This window comes from Motacilla alba, chromosome 1, assembly GCF_015832195.1.
Source record: "Motacilla alba alba isolate MOTALB_02 chromosome 1, Motacilla_alba_V1.0_pri, whole genome shotgun sequence".
NCBI lineage: Eukaryota > Metazoa > Chordata > Aves > Passeriformes > Motacillidae > Motacilla > Motacilla alba.
Window position 1 is genome coordinate 42,860,745 of NC_052016.1, and position 22,072 is coordinate 42,882,816.

The 22,072-nt window shown below is 38.2% G+C and overlaps 1 protein-coding gene across 34 annotated transcripts in view; it reads left to right on the forward strand.

Annotated features, from left to right (window-relative positions):
* DLG2 (discs large MAGUK scaffold protein 2) overlaps positions 1-22,072 on the forward strand; it is a 981,924-nt gene that overhangs the window by 856,456 nt on the left and 103,396 nt on the right. Inside the window, exon 1 of one of the 34 annotated variants that reach the window (XM_038138266.1) lies at positions 9,282-9,785. The exons of the other annotated variants lie outside the window; for them this stretch is intronic. The gene's annotated coding sequence lies outside the window, so the exon portion shown is untranslated. Of the gene's footprint in view, positions 1-9,281; positions 9,786-22,072 lie in introns of those variants that run through there. 34 annotated transcript variants of the gene reach the window in all.

Here is a 22,072-nt window from a genome sequence, read left to right on the forward strand (position 1 = left end):
TTCAAGTGTAATTAAAGAGTCCTCAGATGTGGAAAATAATTTGAAACATTATTTAGATTTCAGAAGTCATAACATTTACCACAGAGATAAAATAAGTCAATAGTTTAAATTAATATGGACATTCCCAGTAAGATCACTTCAAAAAAAATTAATAGCTTTTCAAAAATGTATTTTCTCAACTGTCAATTTCTGTCCTTGGTGATTATATACCATATAATAGCATTTTGCTTCCTGAGTACAATATTAAGGACTAATCTGGGTTTTGAAATGGCTTGTTCCTCTGTAATTTCTCTTTATAACATATACTCTTAAATTTTAATGCACTGAATATAAGCTATGTCTTTTTTATAACTGCTATTACATGAGAAGGAGGATTTTGGTTTGGTTTGAAAGACGAAAATAATTTCTGGCTACAACATCCAATCTAATGCCAGTTGGTGTTTCATGCCCACAGGAAGCTGTTAAATTTATTCACCAGGTGTAAAAGGTAAGGTAAAGAAAATCAATCATATGAAGGGAGCACTGTGTTAAATTAATGCATATTAGGATCCCAAATGGATTTAATTCTTCCAGAAAAAAAAAAAAAAAAAAAAAAAAAAAAAAAGAGGCCTGAGTTTCTGGTAGTTAAATTCAAAGAAAGACCTTGAAGTAACCCCATTAATATTAACATGTTAAATTTTAACATACATTGATTTCATATATTTAATTGATTTTTCTCTAATTTTCTATAAGTCAAGACATTTGTAGTTTAAAACCAGACATTTGAAAATTAACTGCAAACCAAGCAGGATATTAAACTCCATTCTTCATCCTATATAATATGGGTATAGAAATATGTTACAGGTGTAATTATGATATGACTTTCAAATTTATGTCTCTTAGGTTTCTGAGAAAAGCCAAACACATATTTCAGCAATTGTACAAGAAACATGCATATAGAATTGAACAATTCACCTAGGCTTGTAATCATTTGCATTTAATTTCCATCAAATGTCTGGGTAAACTTATTGTTATTAATATTTTTATAATTAATATATTTCATAGGAATATTTGCACAATAAATGTAGTGCTAATATTTACACCTCACCAGCCAAGAAAATAAGAAATATTATAAGGTTATGCAAAATTCATATTGTAAATACTGTCAATGTAATGTTCATAAATCATATGCAGGCAGAGGGCATCTACTAACTCCCATGTGATCATTAATTTGTGAAAACGGAAAAAAAAATCATAAAAAAACATTTAAAATAACAGAGAAGAAACCATATATTCACTATAAATTATTTGCCCTGCTTTGCTGATTGATCATACTCAGAAAGGCTTTGCCTACTTCTCTCTTCTTTTTATTAGGATATCGGTAGTGTAGTCAAAATATACACATAGGATTTGCATTTTCCGTCCTCCTAAAATTCTCTATTTATTCAGTGAGAAAGAGTAGTCCAATGGGATTCTTACTGTGAAGTAAAGTAAGTCAATCTACTGTTAGAAAGCAAAATTATTTTTTCCCCCCTCATGAATTTCTGTGCAGGCTTATTCTAATCTTCTGTGCTAACTTATTTTTGCATGCCCAGAACTTTGATGATGCTTTCAGGGCTGTGGTTTTCATTACTCCGTAGCACAATGCCAGCATATCCATAGGGTCACGCATTGCCAAGACACATCCCATCTCTGAAGATATGAAGCTGACTACAGTCTCCACAGGGAGTCATCATCCCAACTGCCCTGTCCTTTTATGGTGTACTGTACACAAGGTTTTCTTTGTAAGGGTCATATTGTCTCCTTCAAAAGTGGCCTATTTTCATCACCTTAATGCATTTTATACCTTGTTGTTGAAGTTCTTGTTCGCTGCCGGTTCAAAGCAGTATGGATTGTCTGCTTTCAACATCTTCACCTCAGGATCATTTTGTTCTTGTTGCTCTCATTCAAGTATGATTATTCTGCCCCCAAATCACATTTTAACAACGTATTCTCTGAGAAGTGGAGCTGCAAAAATTCCTTTAATTTCTATCCCTGCTCAGTGACAGTACTTTTATATTGTTTCCTCATATGTCCCTCTGACTGACATATATTTCTGTCTGCTGTGCAATATTAACATTTAGAGGGCCAATATATTCATTTTTTTCTAGTTGTGGGTAAAAGGAGAAAAAAAAGACTGGAAAAAAATCACTGCTTGAGTTCTCCAACTCTTGCTGAACTGTTTGCTTTGAAGGTGCTTACGTGGCCTGCAGGATAAATATTTATATACATCATTATTTTTAATGTATATTCACAGTACCTGCATGGAGCAGTGTTGAGCTGAGAAACTGAGTCACAGAAGCAGTGTCCATCCCAGGACACAAAAAATTCTTACAACAAATGTCCCAAGTCCCAGTTACTGCCATTTGCTCCTACTTTCCTTTTCCAAGGTGCTCTGCTAAAATAGCAGTTGAGTTGCAAGCACAAGTGAGAGAAAGCCATCGACTGCCCAGTGCTGCTCTTAGCTTTTATCTTTGGCCTTTATTTTCCATATGCTGTGTTTACAGTTCTGGTGTTACCTAGCAGAAAGTTGGGCAGAGCACAGGAGTAGACACCTATAAATTCAAGTGCTGAAAACTGCACATCCTCAGTTTTAGCACGTACCACCTCTCTATTCAGTTGTTCAGCATTCCCAGATAAATCCCATTTTGTCATTTATGAAATCTTAACAGAATGTTCTTGTTGGATCTACATAGCGTGAGTTATTTCTGTAGGGTTTCAGTCAGAGATTCTGATACTGTAGTGATAATAAGTATTTATATTTCAACTCCTTTAATTCTTCAGTTCTTCAGTTAAAGGTCTTAGAGCACTTTACCACTCCTAATTAATCCTCAAGCTATAAGTAGTTCATGAACAGAGCATCTAATCAGTGTCCTGGTTCTTGGGTCCCTTCAGACAGAATCCTTACCAAAGGGTGGCTTGTCCTTAAGTGCCCAGCTAGGCTCAACCTGTGGAAGTTAGTTACCAGTGTAAATGTGCTGGGATGCCAGACATTTCCCTGCTCATGGTTACTGCTGACCTGTAGATGAAGTGTCATTGCTATTCCCACCTTCAGAATGCCTAGACAGTGTGGAAAAACACTGAGCATGACAATCCTCTCAAATAAAGTTTGCCAGAGAATCATCACCCTAGCTACCGAAAAGGGTGTCTGGTGAGCGCTGAATTAATTGCCCTGGCATTAGAGCCAAGACAGTAAGTCTGCATTTTTAGCAGTCTTGTGAACCATGCAAGGCTACGGATGATTCCTGCAGAGCTGAAAGAGGGTATTCTATATCCTAAAAAAAGAGTTATTTCTTCATTTCTTTTCAGAGCAATACTTTGCTCTGATGCTGCTGTAATTCCATGTATTATTTCTTGCTGGGAGGTACTTTCTTGGCACATTCACAAGTAATGGCAAAAACCTGCAGATGTAAATTTGCAAGAATGCTGGCACAGATCTAGCTTGAGTATCACCTGCTGTCCTTCTTTGGCTTGTCTGAATCCTAAACTGCTGTGCATGTTCAGGTTCCAGGAACAGCATAACCGTGGAGTTCAGTATGAGTAGGTTAAATTCACTCGTGGTGTCATCTAAGCTAGTTCATTTGGAGCTTGTATCTCCACACTGCTCTGCCATCTGCATTGTAGTTAGTCATCCAGGCTTCAGATTTTCTTTCCTGAAAGAAAACTGTAGGAGGGGAAAACTTAATCTGAGAGTGTGTGCGTGCGTACTGATTCCTGTGCTAGCTCTTTGTCACAGTCAGTGCAGAAGGCATCCTCAGGCGATGCCAATAATTTTTTCCAATCTACCACAAATGCAGGCCTGAATTTCCCTGTTTTCTCATGAAGGCTGTTTTGTGGTTTTGTTTCCCTTTCCATGGACAGCCCCTTGCAGTACTGTCACAGGAATCTCCAACAAAGCAGCTCTGCTTTCTCCACCACACACACTCTGCCTCTTGTGCTGTGCTCTCTGCAGCTACCAGGAAAGAGGGTGCAGCCCGGTGGGAGTCAGTCTCTTCTTCCATGTAACAAGTGATAGGTCAAGAGGAAATGGCCTCAAGTTGCATCAGGGGAAGTTAGATTAAATATTAGGAAACATTTTTTTGCTAAATGTGGTTGGGCATTGGAACAGGATGCCCAAGGAAGTGGTGGAATTACCGTCCCTGGAGGTGTTCAAAAAATGTGTAGGTGTGCTGCTTGGGGATATTGTTTGATGGTGGACTGGGCAGTATTGGGTTAATGGTTCAACTTGATGATCTTAAAGGCCTTTTCCATCTGTATTCTGTGGTTTTTTACTGTAATGTCTGTAGAGCTGTTGCTTTCTCCATGTGTTGTCAGTTCTTGCTGTAGGTAACGTGAAGGACTATGCCAAGCTGACAGATTTTCATCACCATCCTCAGAGGAGTCAAGTGTATCATTCCTGTGCTGTACTTCTTCCCAAATCAGCCACCTACTCCTCCCACCACAGAGTGCACGCAGAGTTAAACTGCGAATCCAAGGAGGATCTTCATGGCTCCACCATTCTTTGCCATCCAAAGCTGTTAACTCATTTGCTTCCTGCATTAGACTTACAAGGAGTTGCCTGTGGGACCTTTTGTTTGTGTAAAAGATGCGTAAAAGATGCTTCTTTGGTTTGCTACTACATTTAAAGTTTTAGCTAGTAGAAAGTGTGTCTTTAGCTATTTATTTCCATCTCATAGAGCTATTAAGTCATTTATGATTTGTTTTCGATTTGAATATCAAGCTTCAGAAAAATTTAACTCGTTTGAAAGGGAATAGCAAAAGCAAACACAAGGTTCGATAGAAAACAAAAGTTGAGAAAAGAAAACGACCAAAAAAATGCAAACTAGTTCTGGATTCTGAATCATCTTCTCCAAGTTTCTCAGTTCTTTTAACCAGCTGAACTAACCTAAGCCATACAGAAAATAAATATTTTTGTGAAATATCAGACTGTTCCTGTGATATCTGCTGACTTATTAATGGGTTGCCATATTATTCCAGGTTCACAGGGTGCTATAAAAGGCTTTTCAAATCAAATCAAATCCAGACAGCCTCTCCAGAGGCTCTAGGGAAAGTGCCATCTGGTCTTCCTCCCTTTTAGCTGTTCTTCTTTATTACTGATAGGATCATTCATATTCTTAAGACTGTGAAGCCACCATTAGGAGAGATCAGCCTTCCTAACTAGCAAAGCAAGTTCTTGTCATTGCCCTTGATCAACTTAAATTGCTCTCTTGGGCATCTGTTCATTCAGACCTAGCTGAATATCCTTTTAAATTCCCTTTTTTCTGTATTTTTTCAAACACAGTCCTCATTTAGAAAGAGGACTTGAGCTCTCACTCTGCACTTGTAGCAAAAGAGATGTCACTTGAGGAAGGAAAGTACTGTAATACAGAAAAATATTATTATAGCAATAGCACTTGTACAGTCCTTTGCATCTTCAAAGCCCTGTGCCAGCTAATTTCTTAATTCATCTAAGTATACACTTTTATTCATTTGTACTTATGAGGATTAATCTTAGGAACTGAAACTATTTAAAAACTGTTCTTACATGAAATTTCATGTGTGCAACATTGAAAGAAAATTAATTTCTCTATTGCCTTCCTGTGGCAACTAAAGTAATTTACATTGTCACTGTTGTTTATTTTGCAGTGTGGGATGTAAATAAGTTACAGCAATGGAATCTATCTGACTCAATGTGTACTATTTTACCATATATTTATAAAAGGATACATTCTCATTGTATTCAGACCACAGACAATGGTGTAGCTAGTGAAACTTGTAAATCCTCTGTGATCTCAGCTGGAATTAAAAGTTTGATAGATTTCTGTACTCAAAAGGAATGATGATTCTCTTTCACCTACTACCCTTCGGAGTGTATAGGCAGGGAAATTCCGTGTAACTAGGGATTGCCTTTATAAAGTGTAATAAAAGACCTCTACAATGATGCTCAGCTGATTTTGATAACAAGAAAGGTAGAGCTCAGAATTAGCTAAACTCATACAGATTTCATGGTAACGCTTAGCCAGATTAGGGAGGGAGAGCTAAATTAGTGCCTTTGCTGGGAGGAAGGTGGGAAGTGACTTGCAGCCCTTGATATTCTTTGTCCTATACGGGGGGCCAGGATAAGCTGGGCTATTGTAAAATGATGCAGACTGAGGCAGAGCAGTGGGTTGAGCCTCCCATGAAAGAAAAAACACCTGGAAGAAACAAAGTGTTTTTACACCCCCAGATCATTGGAAGGCTTAGGCTTCTTGTTATTACTGCTCTTCTGGATGATATTATCTGATAAATGCTCGGTTCTTTTTTAAATCCTGCTGGGCTCCTTGCTTTAGAGATACTCTCTGATGGTGCCATCAAAAGGCTATCAGATGAAAGAGTGTAAATCCAGGGTAAAAATGTATCCAGTGTAAGCCTGACAAAAAAAAAAAAAAAAAAAAAAAAAAAAAAAAAAAAAAAAAAAAAAAAAGTAAAGAAATTGAAGATTGCTAAATGCAGGACACTGGATAAATACCTCTTTATTTCAAGACGGCATTTTAGGCCACGTTGCCAAGATTACTACCCAGAATACTGGTCATCCAAACCATCTGGTGTGGCCTGGGAATTGTCTTTGTTGGTGCACATTTTTTCTCCTGAAGCTCCAGATCCACATTGTGAAGATCCTGGAGATCTAGTTTTGCTTCATTGAGGTGCAAGTGACCAGTACTAGCTAATTTGTGATATTGACAGTGTCTACCTGTAGTTATTTTTAATTTGAAGTTACCTTTGCTTCTTCTGCTCTTGTTATTCCAGCTGAATGCCCTGATTTTTCCCTAGTGATCTGTGTGCTCACTTTAGACAGCAAATGGGATATCCATGATATGTAGCCAATATAGTCCATGTGATTATGGAAGAAAGAAGTAATGTTTTGGTAGCAAATGGGAACACTATTGTCTTCTGGTTTTTTTGTTGTTTTTTTTTTTTTTTTTATTTTTAGATCAGTTCTATTTTGCAGCTTGAAGCAAAGAACATCAGAGTCAATACCAAATAGGTTTGTTACAAATGCCTTAAAAATACACACTATATATATATATATGTAGGTATACATAAATCTGGCAGCCATATGGGATTTTCACACACCTGTCAGTGAAGTGAATATGTTTGAATGTGAAATCTCACATTCTGGACTAGAATGTAATAAGAGAGCCCCAAGGACATGGGTCGTGTGTTGAGCGTATCAAATCACCTCAAAGGTAGCACTTTTACAGAACACCACATTGTTCACATTGTTGACTGTTATGGCAGTATCAGCTGTATTACCCATGGAAAGGTAACATGGAAGCCGGGAAAACTAATTTAAAATTGCAAGTGTGAAACAGGGTAGCAATTTCTCTTGGAATGGTGGATCTTATGTAATGCCGCAGACTCTGGTTTATGTATGCCGCCTACACACAGCTATGAAATATTGCTGTGGCTTACATTAGTGAGATATTGGTCACTTTTACAAACATTTTCTTCAGTAAGTGGGAGCTGAATTTTAGCATGAGTGTTACGTTGGTCAAGGACATTCAACCATGCATTGCTTGTGCCTTATTCATGTGGTAGCAAATTGTTACAAGGCAGTGTCATGTTTACACAGATCCTTGGGAGGCCTCCTAGAGTCTGAATGGTTAAGGCAAAACAAAAAGGAAAATAGGGCATTCTGGCACATATGGTTTAAAACTGTCTCTTATAAAAAATAGGTCAGAAAACCCTAATTAGTGCACAAGACAACAAACTATAGTAATCAGGCCATTTTAGGGAGCCTCCATGATGTGCACATGAACTATGTAAGCCCCTGAGAATAGAATTTGGCTCTAAAAGCCAGATCCAGTAGCACAGGTTTATTTTTTTCTGCTTCTTAATGAACCAGGGTTTATAATTTGGAATATTTTCTGCCCATATTGGATTATTCTTGGTCAGTGTCACTGGAAAATCCAGATATTGGATCTCAGCTGTCCTTTCCTCTGAGAAAGACAGAGACATCAAGACCATTGCTCTGATTAAATCCTGATATGTCTCCCCTGCATTCTGCCACCCAACTCTAGAGAGCTTTTCCTTCATGCAGTCTTCTGTAGTAAGAGCCAGCAGCACATGCAGAAACACTGCTCATGCCTCTGGCCTGGAGTGATTTTTTTTCTCAGATAGTAAAGGTGCTGAACACAGAGACAAATGAGGAATGGGGTGGAACAAGCAGCTGAGTACAGGAGGAATGGGATATATATACACACACATATAGGACTAGCTTTTGCTATGCATGAAATGCAACACCCTGTTCCCACATTGTGACGCACATCAGTCGGTCCAGATGGTGAGAAGGGTTGGGTTTCTGCCTGGGGCTGCCGGCGCAGGCTTCATTTGCATTCCTCAGCCCAGTTGTTCGTGGAAAAGCATCCAGGCAATGCACCGCTCACACAACTGTGCTCACCTTCCCAAGAACAGCATTTCTTCATGGCACCAAAAACTTGGGGAGTTTTTCAGGCATGGGAAATATAAGGAGCTGGATCAAGCATTCAGGTTCCAAATGGAACCCTCTGAGAATCATCATCAGTGATGTAGAAATAAAAAATCCTCTTGCATAAAGTGTTCATTCCCACTCTATCCTCAAACAAATAGCCTTGAGTTTGTGTAAACCACATACAAAATTCCTGGAGCTCAACTCTGAAAGAGCAACTTCTGCTCTCTCATAAAAAATTACCAGACAAGTGCCTTTCCAGTGGCTGATCCCTAGCTGGGTTTTACCATTACCATAACCAGCTTTGCTTGTTAGGGGCTAATTCTGAATGTTAAGTTGTGGCATGTGCAACAATTGTGATTTTTATTGCTGTAATTAATCCCATTTGAAAATGTTTCATTTAATTGATTGGATTAATGGTAATTAGGTGTTTGTTTCTGTTATTTTTGTATCTATATATTGACTTTAAAAGCTATGCAAGCATATGGGAAAAAGAAAGTATTAGAGAAGTGAAGAGCATTACAAATACATCCTTATAATTTAGAGTATGGTCTTAAAACCTTTCAGCATTTTTAGGAGGATTTTAAAATGGGCACAGAATTTCACCTAACAAGTATGTTGCTTTTAACAGTCATTCTGCCTGGAGTAATGCTTTTAGGTTATCTGTGCTGGTGCTCCTGGAATTTGCCTGAATAATTTCCATTCATGATAGTAGAAGTAATGAACCCTGTGTTAGTCGCTAAATGAGAACTGTGTCTTTAAGAAGGGAAGATTTTTATGAAGATTAAGGAAAAAATCGTGAAAATTGTTACCTAGAGGACACTGAAGCTACATTTACTACTGCATTAAGAAATGTTTAAGTGCAGAATTTGTGTTGGTAGATGGTTTCTTCTCTGAGTTTTCCCTCTCCCCCAAGTGCAGTTGCTCATTCCACCTTAACAAGGTGCAGTGATTGACAGGTAGAGATGTTGCACAGAGCAGAAGGTGGGAGTGTGCTCTATTGGTTTGTGCTTGTACATCCTGAGCACCAATTACTGTCACTGCTGCCAGCACTGATGTGTTTATCAGGATGAGTTATAGCAGAATATATGTACACAGGCAGTGTGTATGCTGGATGACCACCCCCTGTGATGTAAAATATGAGAGTCTGGGAGCTACCGTTTTATAATTCATCAGGTTCAGCAGCTGAATGTTGTTGGTTGGCTTAGTTATAAAGGCAAGTGTGAACCGAACAGCAGACAGGAGCATCTTGCATTGAGAGTCCTGCAAAGCTGCATTTGGTGACTGGGCTCCGCTTTTGTTCAAGTGAATTCAGTCCTCGGTGAGTGATGGGGGTTCTGTCGAGCTAAAGCTGTTATTATATAAGCTGGGGAAACCTGCCTGCTAGTTTAATGTGTATTTTGCTGCTGGAATTCCTTGTCTGTGGTTGTTTTTAGATTTTGCAATATTTTCAGTTGTGTACGTTACTGGCACAAAATGAGATGAAAAGAAAAATGCAATGATGAATTATTCACCATCGTGCTGCGAGGATCTCTTTCCTAGCTAAAGTTACTTTCCTTTAGTGAGTGTGTTGGGGGTTCAAAGAAGCTACAAACCAGCAAATCTACCTGTCATTAAATTGCTTTTATTAGCACTTTAGGAGAGTGATAGCTGTGGCTTTTGTAACAAGAGGGAGGAAAAGAATAAGCAAATATCAGAAACATTTACAAATTCTTTGCTTTTTGTACATGTGGCTTTTCAGATGCAGCATTAAATCTTTTATGTGCAGTGAGGGGCTGCAAAGAATTTGAATTGTGGAGCTTTTTAATTAGATACTCAGTAAATCGGTAGCTTCTTTCTGGTTTTGTGGTAATATGCTTAGTATCACATTAAAATGAATGATTCCCCATCTTGCATAACAACAGTGCTGAAATATGTGTAAGATGAAAGGCAAAGGGAGACTTTGAAACAAGCTGTAGAAACATGCTATGGCACAGCTATGCAGAGAAAGGTATATTTCCTATAGCATCTGCATGACTTTTTGAATTTCACCAGCTTTAGGTTCTTTGCTCTAATTATCACTTGCTTCTTTTTGACCTCTGTATCTTTTCAAGCAAGCTCCGTTAATATGTTGGCATTATCTTGCCAGTAACCTTTAAAAATCAGTAAGCCTGCAATTTTTTTTTTGTTGTTGTTTAATCAGAAAGGAATTGAAAATCAGAATTTATGGAACTGAAATATTAAGATTTCCGTATAATACCTATATGTCTCCCCAGGAGAGGGAAGTGCTCATGAGTAACAATTTTACTTTTTATTTTATTAGCACCAGTATTATAGTCATTGCTTTTGTCTCATTGTACCCAGTTTGGGGTTGTTTTTTCATTCTCTGTGGGTTGGAGAAGCAAGTTTATTGTATCTAAATATCAAAAGAGCTTGGCAGAACAGCACCTGTTGTCTTATTGCTGTATTATTAATACATGGAGGGAGATGCTCTCTTCCAGAGACCTCTCACCTGTTATCACTCCAAATTGTTTACTCTGTAGTGATTTAGACTTGTATCGTGACTTCTCACTTAGAAAAAATTCATTCAGTGAGTTATATGTGAAGCATTAAAGCTGCTGGACTGATCCTGGTTTAATTAATAAGATATCTCATTTTAGTACCAATTTTTATTTAAAGAGAAAGGCTATTGGCAAAGTGGCCGTTCCCACTGGCTTCCTTTACTTAGCAGATTTGCACTTACTCTCTTATAAATCATAGATTTGAAAAGAGCAGAATTTTTGTGACAATTATTTCCTGGCAGCCTAACAGAGTAGAGCCTATTTCTAGGAAAGAGTGTATACCTTTGTCAGCATTACTTTATTTAAGAGTATTGCACTGCTTCTTAAGCATTCAGATCTATTTTCAGTGACCCTTGTGCCAGCAAATGGGTTTCTTGAAGTGTGAGCTTCTGGCTTTGCAAGTTCTCCTCCTTTCAGAAATCTGTGATACTGCATCCATCTGTCTAGGCATTTATATTGCATGCATCACAATGGTGTAATCTCAGCAATATGAACATTAACCATGTAAATGTATGTACTGTAACTTAGGAAGTATAAATTAGGACAGGAAAAGCAACCCTAAAAGGAGAAAGTTATGATATGGGCATATGGGCTCTTGTGGGAACCAGAGATCCAGACTCGCTATTTGTTATTACACAATAAATAAAGCTGACAACTAGTTCAGTCTCCAGGCAGTCGTGTGGAGGCTTGGGCACAGATGAGACCAACTATTCAAAGTTCACTCCAAATAAGACCAAGGAAAATAGCCAGAGGATGTGGCAAAAATCCCATTTTATCCTGGGTGCATGCCCTGCTTGTGGTCATATCCCAGGAGGGATGCTGAAGGAAAAACAACAGAGACTAAGAATTGTATTTCACACCATCTCAGTCTGGAGGACACAAATGTTTTATCTGGGTATTAGTTTGGTGCTGTGATCCATGCCTTCCACCTGGAAGTAAGCAACAGCAGTGCTCTCCCTGGAGTGCTGTGTCTTAAATGTCCTTAGGGCTGGTCCAGGAAGCAGCCATCCCTGTTGTTAGTTCCAGCTACATCGTGTTGGAAACACTCTGCACCACAGCTCCAAGAGTGTGTTGGCTTCCTGACTGTAGCAGAAATCTGCTCTCCAAGGGGAATCTTGCTCTGGTTTTGCCTTTTGGTTACAGATGAAACCAACCCACATTATCTTTTGTATAAAATATAGATGCCCGGGAAAAATATCTTAGATAAAAGTCCTGAGCTCAGAAATTGATCTTTTTATCTTTTTCCTTTAGTCTGAAACACCTCCTGTTTACTGACCTTCAGGTTTGCTGTGAAGTCCCATGGCAGCTTGTGGTCAACATTTTTGACAAAATGGATTATTGGATAAGCCAGCATTAGGTTTTGGACAGTTATTTTTTGGTTTGCAGTAAATACACCTAATGTCTGACCATGTAGTTGTGTGACTGTGCTCTTTGTGTAAAAAGTGATTGGAGATGGCCGCAGGGGTGTGTAAATTCACAAGTTTGTATGCCTGCTACACTTCTGTTTTGCTCTTTCAAGTACGCAGTACACAAATCATGCTTTCAAATAGAGCAAGACATTTATAATATTGAGTCTTGAGCACAGACACATCTAATGCATAAAATTGAAAGTTGTTAACTATATATTCACTCTCTTACTTTTTTTGTTGAAGAGACTGATAAAGTGACACTGCTATTTTTAAGAATTCTCAGGTTTGAATTCAGTATTCAAGACAGGTGTGAAACAAAGCTGTACAGGCACTGGCAATCATAATGATGGGCTTTCAGGGAGAGGGCCTTCACTGGAACAATGGGTGAAATGATAGGTCAGACATGTAGTATCCTCAGTGTTGGGAATAGCCAATAGAACTTTATGGAAGGGAAGAGATAGAACATAGTGAAGGATGACAGTGTGGCAGTGGAAAGCAGTAGAGGTTTTTTGTATATCCAGAAAACTAGGGAGAGAAATTCCATTTTAAAGGACTATCAAACAATCAGTGCATTACAGGAATAAATTTGGCAACTGGAGCAGAGAGAGAGCTTGTTCATAAACACAGCATGCCCTTTGATATTGGTCTGCTCTTTGTGCTGTGAGGGAAATACCTGTAAAGGTCTAATCCTGCAGAAGAGATTTTTGTTAGGTTTTATATGATTTTACAAGCAGGATGGGATATTCAAGTTATTAAATCTGTGAAAAGCTCACTTGTAAGCAAAATACATCTCATAAATGCTAAGTTCAGTTTGTTTGTGGATTCAAGTGCTTGGTTTGTTTGGTGGCTCCTGGTGTCTTGACATCTGGATGCACTATGCTGTTATTTTTAAAAAGAGGAAAAAAATGAACTATTAATGTAAGTATTCTTTGCTGGGGGAAAAAATAAAATAAAATAAAAGAACCTTCCTTGATGCCAGACGGACAAATAGATCTCTCAGTCCTTGAAATGTCATTAGTGAAAAGGGTGTGTTCCAGGGTAGTAGAGATGGTTTTGGAGAATTCAGCACCAGAAATCAGCAGGAGCCAGATGACAGTGAAATAAACTTATACAAATTTTCTGTTTTCTGAATGGCATTTAAGGTAGTCTAGATGACCAAAAACATGAAAAGTGTTCATCAAGATTCCTTTCCAAGCTCATGTCAGCTTTCTGTGGAGTTTTTCCATGTTTTCAGGGGGCATGCACAGTCAGAAGGGTGCTGGTTCCTAGAGCTGTCTCCCCACTACAATGGAGAAGCTGCCCATAAAGAGAGGTGTAGGATTTGACACACATCCAGGATCATCTCTGGTAAAGGCCCTACAGCTTTGAGTCCTGCAGGCAGGACTTGGTAATATATCCCAAGAAAGCTGCACTGGAAGTCCCTGTGCATTCCTCTAGATGAACACTTGTCATCTTTTTACATCATGACCATGTGCAGAAGAAAAAAAAATCTGGGGAGACTCTCTTATGAAAGTGGCTCCAGATGAAAGTGGCTGCTAGGATCTCATCAGATTGCAGGCTGAAAGCACTCAGAAATACCTGCAGCTTCTCTGGTCCTCAGTTTTTTGTCCTGCCTGGAATAATTGAAGATGGAGAACATTTGTCATCCCACTTGCAGTAAGCCAACAGGAGTGATGCTCCTCTGCAGCAGATTCATTTGTTGCCTGAACAGCTGTAGTGTGCTCTCGTCTGTCCTGTGCAAAGTTCTAATTAGTGGTTGGTGGCCTAAAGCTTAATAATAATAATAATAATATACAAATTTTATTTTGTACTACAGGGAAATGCTTATGGCATCAACAGCTTTCCACTTGGGAATTCCCAATGTGCTCACTCAAAAGTCATCCTAATAAAACTGCAGATAGAGTTCTCATTCCCAGAATACTTTTGTAGTGTTAGCAGAAATCTCCCATTATTTTAGCCAGGCAGGAGAGTAATCTGGATTGACAAGAGTTTTTTAAGTCCTGAGAGTTAATGTCATCTTTGGATCACACTGGTCAGTGTGTAGTGTTTGAAGAACCTGCAAAGTGGCAGTGAGACATGGGCTGTCCCTTCTAATTCATTCCTGTTCTCCAGAGGAGATGTGTCCCTTTCTGGAGACAGCACAAGCCCACCACTCTGTAAGCATGATTTGCAATACTGTTTGTGCTAGATTCTAAGGAAAGGAATTAGTGCAGTGGCATTTGAGCTAAGCAAATGCTAATTTAAGAACCCGCTATTATCCCTTTTGTGTGTTGTGGTAATAACCTTTAACATTATAAAATAATAAAGAACTGATTTAACTGTGTTGTGTGCAGCCACATGCTGAAAATGAATGAGTGAGTGAGCCAGGCAGGCTAATCTATGCACTTCGTTGTGGGGAATTTTTTTTTTTTTTTTTCCTTCTAGTGCTAATTATTTCTATCTTTTAAGGAAATTATACTCTCAGAAGCATTTCTTGCTGTGTTGAGTACTGTGTTCCCCAAGTAGGAAAAAATATCCACAGCAGCTAGTAATACTAGCGGTATCTAAGTAATTAAATACTACTCACTAAAGAATATCTCTACTTTCTTTCCAAAAAATCTACTTATAAGTTTTAAGAAGGTAGAAACATAAATACAATATTACAGTACTTTTTCATGTAAATAGTATTTTATTCTCTCTGTATTTATTTACAGTACTGTTAATCTCAGTTTGTTTATAAAAGTAGATCTTTGACCCTCACTATCAAAATATTCCTTCTGAAAGGAATCTATTATTCCAGATAGAAAAGTGATAATAGGCAAAATCATTCTCTGCTCTCAGTTCCGTGGACTCTCCTTGCCCTTCTCAGGTAGTGTTTCTGGTAGACATTCCATAGAAAAATGACAGTGCGCTGCTTGCTTTGGGTTGGGCTGTAGTCCAGAAATGTAAAATAAAATTATTAGGTGAATATTAGGTGAATTAGGTCTTAGATGAAACCCAGCCATTACCTGTAGTGGTCTGTAGCTCTTCTCTTTGAGGTATGACCACAAGTGTTAGATACTTCACTGAAATGTACCCATCCAACACAGAAACAAGTTTGAGAGGAGGGGAAAATAGGAATCCTCCATTCAAAACACGTTTTCTAGGTGTGGAATTGATTTCATTAATTTTACATTTCTTTGCAATTTGTTAGTTAAAAACCATAAAACTTTCTTTAGATATTCTAGAATGCTCTTATTCAAATAAAAGAAAGGGTTCTGTAGTACTGAATGCAGTTTAAATGTTTGCTGTTCATGTTTGGTTTCTTCTACTTCTGTTCAAATTTTATCATCTTTGAATTATAATGGTAGCATGGTCTCGTTGTACAAGATACCTGAAACAGCTTTATAGAGAAATTTGGATATTTTTATGGCAGCGAATACATGTTGGCCTTTTAAGGTAATGTGGTGCAGTTTTGCACTCAAATCTCTTTATTTGGTTTTAACTCTTTCATGTCTTGCTACTGGCACCTGACCCCTGAAATGAAAACACTTGTATTCAGCTTTCTCCCATCTTTTCAGAGATGCAAATAAATTCTGCTTTCTTTTTATTAAATTCATTTCAGTGTGTAGGTATTGAATGTAGGATCTGAAACAGGAAAAGTGTAAGAGCTAGAAGACAGAAAGCAGGAGGGATTACAACTTTTTATGTGAATCTCTAGTAGAATTGCTGTGAAGTGCATCTGTAAATTTTAGTTCAGGTTTATATACCAATCATGAACTAGTTTGGCTTTTGCCCTCCACTATTCATAAGACTTGAAACTCAACATTTTTCCTCAATTGTTTGAGATGCTTAATATAAAATATGGACAAAAAATTTCTGTTTCACTTTATTTTTTGTATGCTTGTTTAATAGAAGAAGAAGCAAGCTTAGTCTATAGAAGTTGTCTGTAGACCTGTCAACTGAGTCTTAAAATATGTTTGATTAAGAATTATTGATTAGTATTTATCATAGGAGGTGTTTTTAAGACTTGAAACATGGGAAGGAAAATTACAATTACTTGTTTTATTTTAAATAAATCAACCAGCTGGTATGTTTTCTTATGAATCACACAGTAACAACATTTTTATCTTCTTTGTTTTACTCCTTATACCTTTCCCCAGTGTTAGGTTACCATACCTGAGATCCTGGATTACGCTAAATTTTGGTATAGTTATATTTAAAATATACATGAAGGCAAAATATAAGTGATATTTTATGTCAATATGAGGTTCAGAATACCAGAAATATGTTATTTATTTTTTTAGGCTTGTATCCCTAAACATAAATATGTATCGAAGACATATATAAATATAGGGGGTGGGGAGGGGAATCAAAAATCAAAGACATAGGTAGACAGAGCTGAAAAACTTCAGTTGTCCAAAACTGTCATTTGAGGGAGGGAGAAAAGAGAGGCAGGAGGAATTAATGTTAGAATATTTGTGCTGAAAAATGGTATCCCTACTGGCAAATTACATTTTGATTAAAAAGTTGATTTTTCAGTGAAGAAACATATTTAATCTGCTGGTTTTCCCAGAAAAAAAATACTTGAATTTATGCAAGTGAATAACTTGAATGTAAATATTGAAGTCAGTCACTGAATTTGGTAATGCAAACTGCAAAGGTGTAAGCACTAAAAACCTGTAACTCAAAGACCAGCCTGAGAACACAAACGTAATTAATGTGTGTCTTAACCTCGGGTTAACATCTGTGAGACCTGACTCAGCCTTTCATCTTCTGGTGGATATGTCTCCTGCTGACTGTGACTCCAGCTATCTGTAGGTCTTTCAGACAAAGTTGTGGTTAAATTAATCTGCTCAGCCTGAAGGTCAAGCATGATTTCTCTTTAGCCACTGTTTTGTCCTCTGATTTACTTGCAGCACATCTGTAATTGTGACTGACAGCCTTGAGGTGGATACCATAGAGATATGGAGTTTGTGCTGAGGTCTGTGAAACACATCAGGATTCTTTTGGATAATTGTAAATTATGTTAACATGTGATTTGTAAGATCCATCCTCTTTCAGATGAATTACATAAACTGACACATAAAAAAAATCTAACCTATCATCTTGGGACATCTGTTTTGTTGTGAAGGTCCTTCTCAGAGACACATTTCAGACATTATGACTCTAACTCCTTGAATTTTTGTTTCAACTTCCTTTTTTTTTGTGAAGTTGGTTAATGCAGAAAGCAAAGACCACTTGCATGCTGTCAAACTGCATTTGAGTGTATGAGATACATACACGTATGAGTGACATCGCCACTGAAGATTATGCCTCAGGGAATTCCCTAAACATTATTTCTGAAATCTGAAATGCAACCACCTCTGCTAATGAAAGGGTAGGAAGATGAATGCCAAACATGGCAATATTCTGCCTTAGAAAAACCAAATCAAAGCAATACTTATTTTGTATGGTAACCAAATATGTTTGTGGTGTGTGTGTGTGTGAATAAATATGGTTTTAAGCAATCGCCTAAAAGTTCTACAAGCTGCACACATTTCAGTGTATTTAATTCACAAACATGTAGTGCTTAGTTGATTTTCCCTAGGATTTGTATTTGGACTCCACCAACTCCAGGTATTTCAAATATAGATTCTTAGTCATCATCACTGGTGCTAAATGCCAGCAATTATAAGTACTGGTTGACTCATTTCTATACTCCATGAGTTTTCATGGCTGTTATAAAACTTTGAAAATGCTGACAGACCTGTAGCCATCGTAGGCACTGCCTGTTTCAGAGTTCAATATTAAATGTAGCCAGACATTAAACCTTTATATTGCTGTACCCAGTTGTTCAATAGCACTGTCACCAGGGAGAATAATGCCAGCCAGGGGACATTAATACAGCTAAGTGTAATATTTTATTTATTCTAATAATCTTTGCATTCTAAAGGGCTGAAATTGTTAACCATACATTATCCTGCCAGTGGGTTTTACTAGCTCTGTTTTTCTAAGCATAAGAGGAGAAGGAGCTTTGCTTATATGTTACATTTGCATAAGTACAGAGAATTAGAGCTATTGTATCAGACCCACAGAATAATAAAGGCTGGAAGATAACTGGATAATCTGTTCCAACAGCAGTCACTCCAGTAGGGTCAACAAGGGTAGGTTGCTCAGGGTCATGTAGAATCAAGTTTTCAATATCTCTGCAACTCTGGAAAACCTGTTCATTTATCCACTTATCCTTTGAATAAAAAAAGTTTGTTCTAATGTTTAAACAGAACTTTCTGTATTTCAGTTTGTGCCCAGTGCCTCTTGTCCTACTGCTGGGAAGTGCTGAGAACCATCTTCTTTACATCCCTCCATCAGGAATGTAAACTGGCTAAAATCCTTTACGTATGGCACTACTGTCCTCACCTGACCAAACCATTCTCTAGTATTTGAGACCTCCAATATGCCTTAGATGTGGCAAGGAGGAGCCAGACTTCTCAAAAGACACGTGAATCCTTCTCAGAATTCTGAGACTACTCTCAGGCTCTTCTCAGATTTGAGGTGCTGGACATTACAAAATATCATTCTTGCTGTTAAGAATTTAAATTTGACACCAGTACTTTCATCCAATACCTTTTCCCTTTTGTTCAGACCTGCCAAATGCTTGCCTAGAAGTTAAATTCACTTTGAAATTCTGGTGGGTAATGAGAATTCTAGGTTTGACTGCTATTCATCCCTCTATATAGATGGTAATTATTTCTGAATCTGCCTGCCGGAAATTAAACAGAATCTCATGCAAACAAAAGAAACCTTTTCTTAATTGGGAGACTTGCCTACATGGCACAGAGTGTGAAAACAAAAGCGTGCCTGCATAATCTTGTAGCTGGCTTCAACATTGAGTTGACTGATTAAAGAAAAATCCTCTATGAACAGGGTATGGCCTATATAAAAGAAGTTAAAACCTCAAATTTGCTTGCATTTGTCAGCGTCCTCTTTAGCAGCCTTTCTACTCCAGAGATTTCCTTTCTTTCCTTTCAGTGTAAGTTGTTCTCATTAAGTTTTGTGATTACAAACAAGGCTTAGCAGTATTAAATGACTAGATATTTTTATGGCCAAATGGGATTACTTTGATAATTGGCTCTGATCTGTTGCAGAACTTGTTCTCCTGTACTTCCTGCAGTGTGTCTTGTAACATGACAGAAGTACCATCCTGCTGACATTTACCATGTCCTTTGATCCTGGACCTCTTCAGAAGTTTGGTTTCTTTTCAGCTGTAGGCCTCTTATCACATCCCTTCCAGAATTTTTTATTTCTTTTGACATTGTCCATGCTGGTGACTTCAAAACTCTGCCACAAAATTATGATGAAAAATGACAAGGCTTAAAATAGGGACATCACCAAAGCATTCCGTGTGGTCATTTCTTTCCCAGCTCCTCAATCTCAGCCATCATGTAGCCAGGCCAGTTTATGCTCTTAGGTCAGCCCTCTTTACTCAGGGGTAAGTATTTGTAGCAGATCGAGCTTAAGAGAGGTTGACAGAAACCTCCAGCTCTGAAATTACAGATTGATGGTATGGTTTCATCCACCAGCAATTATGGCATTTTGGATCCATATTCCTTGATGTGACATGGTTTAACCCCAGCTGCAAATTAGTCTAATACAACTGCTCACTCACTTCCCCTATTCCTTCTTCGTCCCCCAGCTTTACATGCTGAGTGTGATGTGGGGTAGCCTGGGATATTTCTTAGGTCAGGTGGGTCAGCTGTCCTAGCTGTGTCCCCTCCTGATTCCTTGTGCACACCCAGCCTCCTCACCGGCCGAGTCAGGTGAGAAGCAGCAAAGGATTTGACACTGTGCAAGCCCTGCTCAGCAGAAATGAAAACATTCCTGCATTATCAATGCTGCTCCCAACCAGAATTCAAACCACAGTCCCATACCAGCCACCATGAAGAAAATTACCTCTACCCCTGATAAAACGAGCCTAGCTTGCAATGACAGATCCATGTGATATCTAGGGTATCTGGCCTGGGATAAGTAGACCAGTCAAGCAATCAGAGCAGTCAAAAACAAATAAAAACTAAATAGCTTCTTTTCTCTTGTGGCCACATGCTGTCTTACAGAACGGAAAGGACCAATGCCAATACAGTTTGCATCTACACGCTTGAGGAGATGCAGAATTCAGAATTATCTTGGACAGGATTTTCATGTGCCTTGAAGTGAAAAAAATATTTCTGTCCACATTTGTCCACACAAATATGTAATGTATTAACCTTCTTCTCCACTGTTTTGATAAGGCTGCACCACTGACAGCAGAACACTTCAAATTAACTCTTGAACTGTGAAAGTTCAGATGTTGCCCTGATGATCCTTCCATTTATTTCTTTAGAAAAGCTAGCTAACACCAACTTGGGATTGGTGCTGTTTATGTAGTTAGGGATTCTGTGATGATGCATTGAAGTGGATACTCAAAAGAAAGGGAAATTGGGTTCCTTGTGATACTGTGAAACAGTAAATAAAACTCAGAGATAGTCCCAGAAAGCAGATACATAACAAAAAGCCAGTGTTACTGTGCCTGCAATCTGACTTAGGGAAAAAAACATCCTCCTTCACCCCAGATATGGTATTTCATTTCACCCTGAGCAGTACAGTCCACCTTGGCATCGTTCCTACAATGTCTGTTCATAATCACAGGATACAAAAAAAATTTTTATAAGTAAATATTTATCAAAATTAATCAGAAATATAGAAGTTATGGAATCTGAAATTATTTATGATAACCATATCCCGAGAAGTGTTCTCTGTAGCTCTGAGAAGAGGATGTTTCTGCATTTGGAAATCCTGAAGTGGTGAATTTGTCAGAAAGTCAGGATTAGCTTGTAACAACAAAACCACCACTCTCTATGCCAGGGGTACTTCAGTGGCTTTGAAAGCTTTACCTGAGTAAAATACATTCAGTAAAGTCTTTTCTGTAATGACTGAAAAGTGTCACAGATGCTTATAAAACCTTGAATAATCTGTGTACGTTTTCAACTGGCATTATTTTGAGTAAGAAAAACCATGCATTTTTGTAGCAGCTTGACAGGCTGGGGGCTAATGCATGCACAATGCTTCTGTGCCCGTGCTCTGATTTATTTGGAGCAGGGCATGTTTATGGCAGTGCTTCTCTTAACTAGCCAGGAGCATAATCCTGCCAAGTTCTGTTGTCAGTCTGATGGTAAAAGTAATGTCAATAGTAATCAGTCACTGCCCAATTTCATCCCTCCTGGCTTCTTTGCTCCCAAGGATAGCCACTGTCAGGTGATACACATAACCAGTTTTGCTCCAGTCTTACAGGAAAGGGATTTTCCCTCACCACTCCCCTTTAGCAGGATGTGACCATTGCCCACGCTGCTCTTTAATCTCCTACAGAAAATACTATATTTTTTTTAAAAAGTAAGAAAAGTCTACCTTACAAGCAGCCAACTGTTTGGATAAATGTCATGCTTAGCCTGACATTTCTTGCTGCTAGTCCCTGGATAGCCCAGCAAGCAGGGACTGCAGCCCAGAGGGTAATGGGGAAAGACATGTAAAGGTCGTGGTGATTATAGTCAAGGAGATACTTTAAAGCAGAATATGAATATAAAACCTTGTAGAGGCTGGCATGCAAATTAAAATGTAAATAAGGTTGACAAGCTTTCCAGCAAGACATCAAACTGCCAAAGGGCAAATCTGTCTTCTCCAGGCTTTTT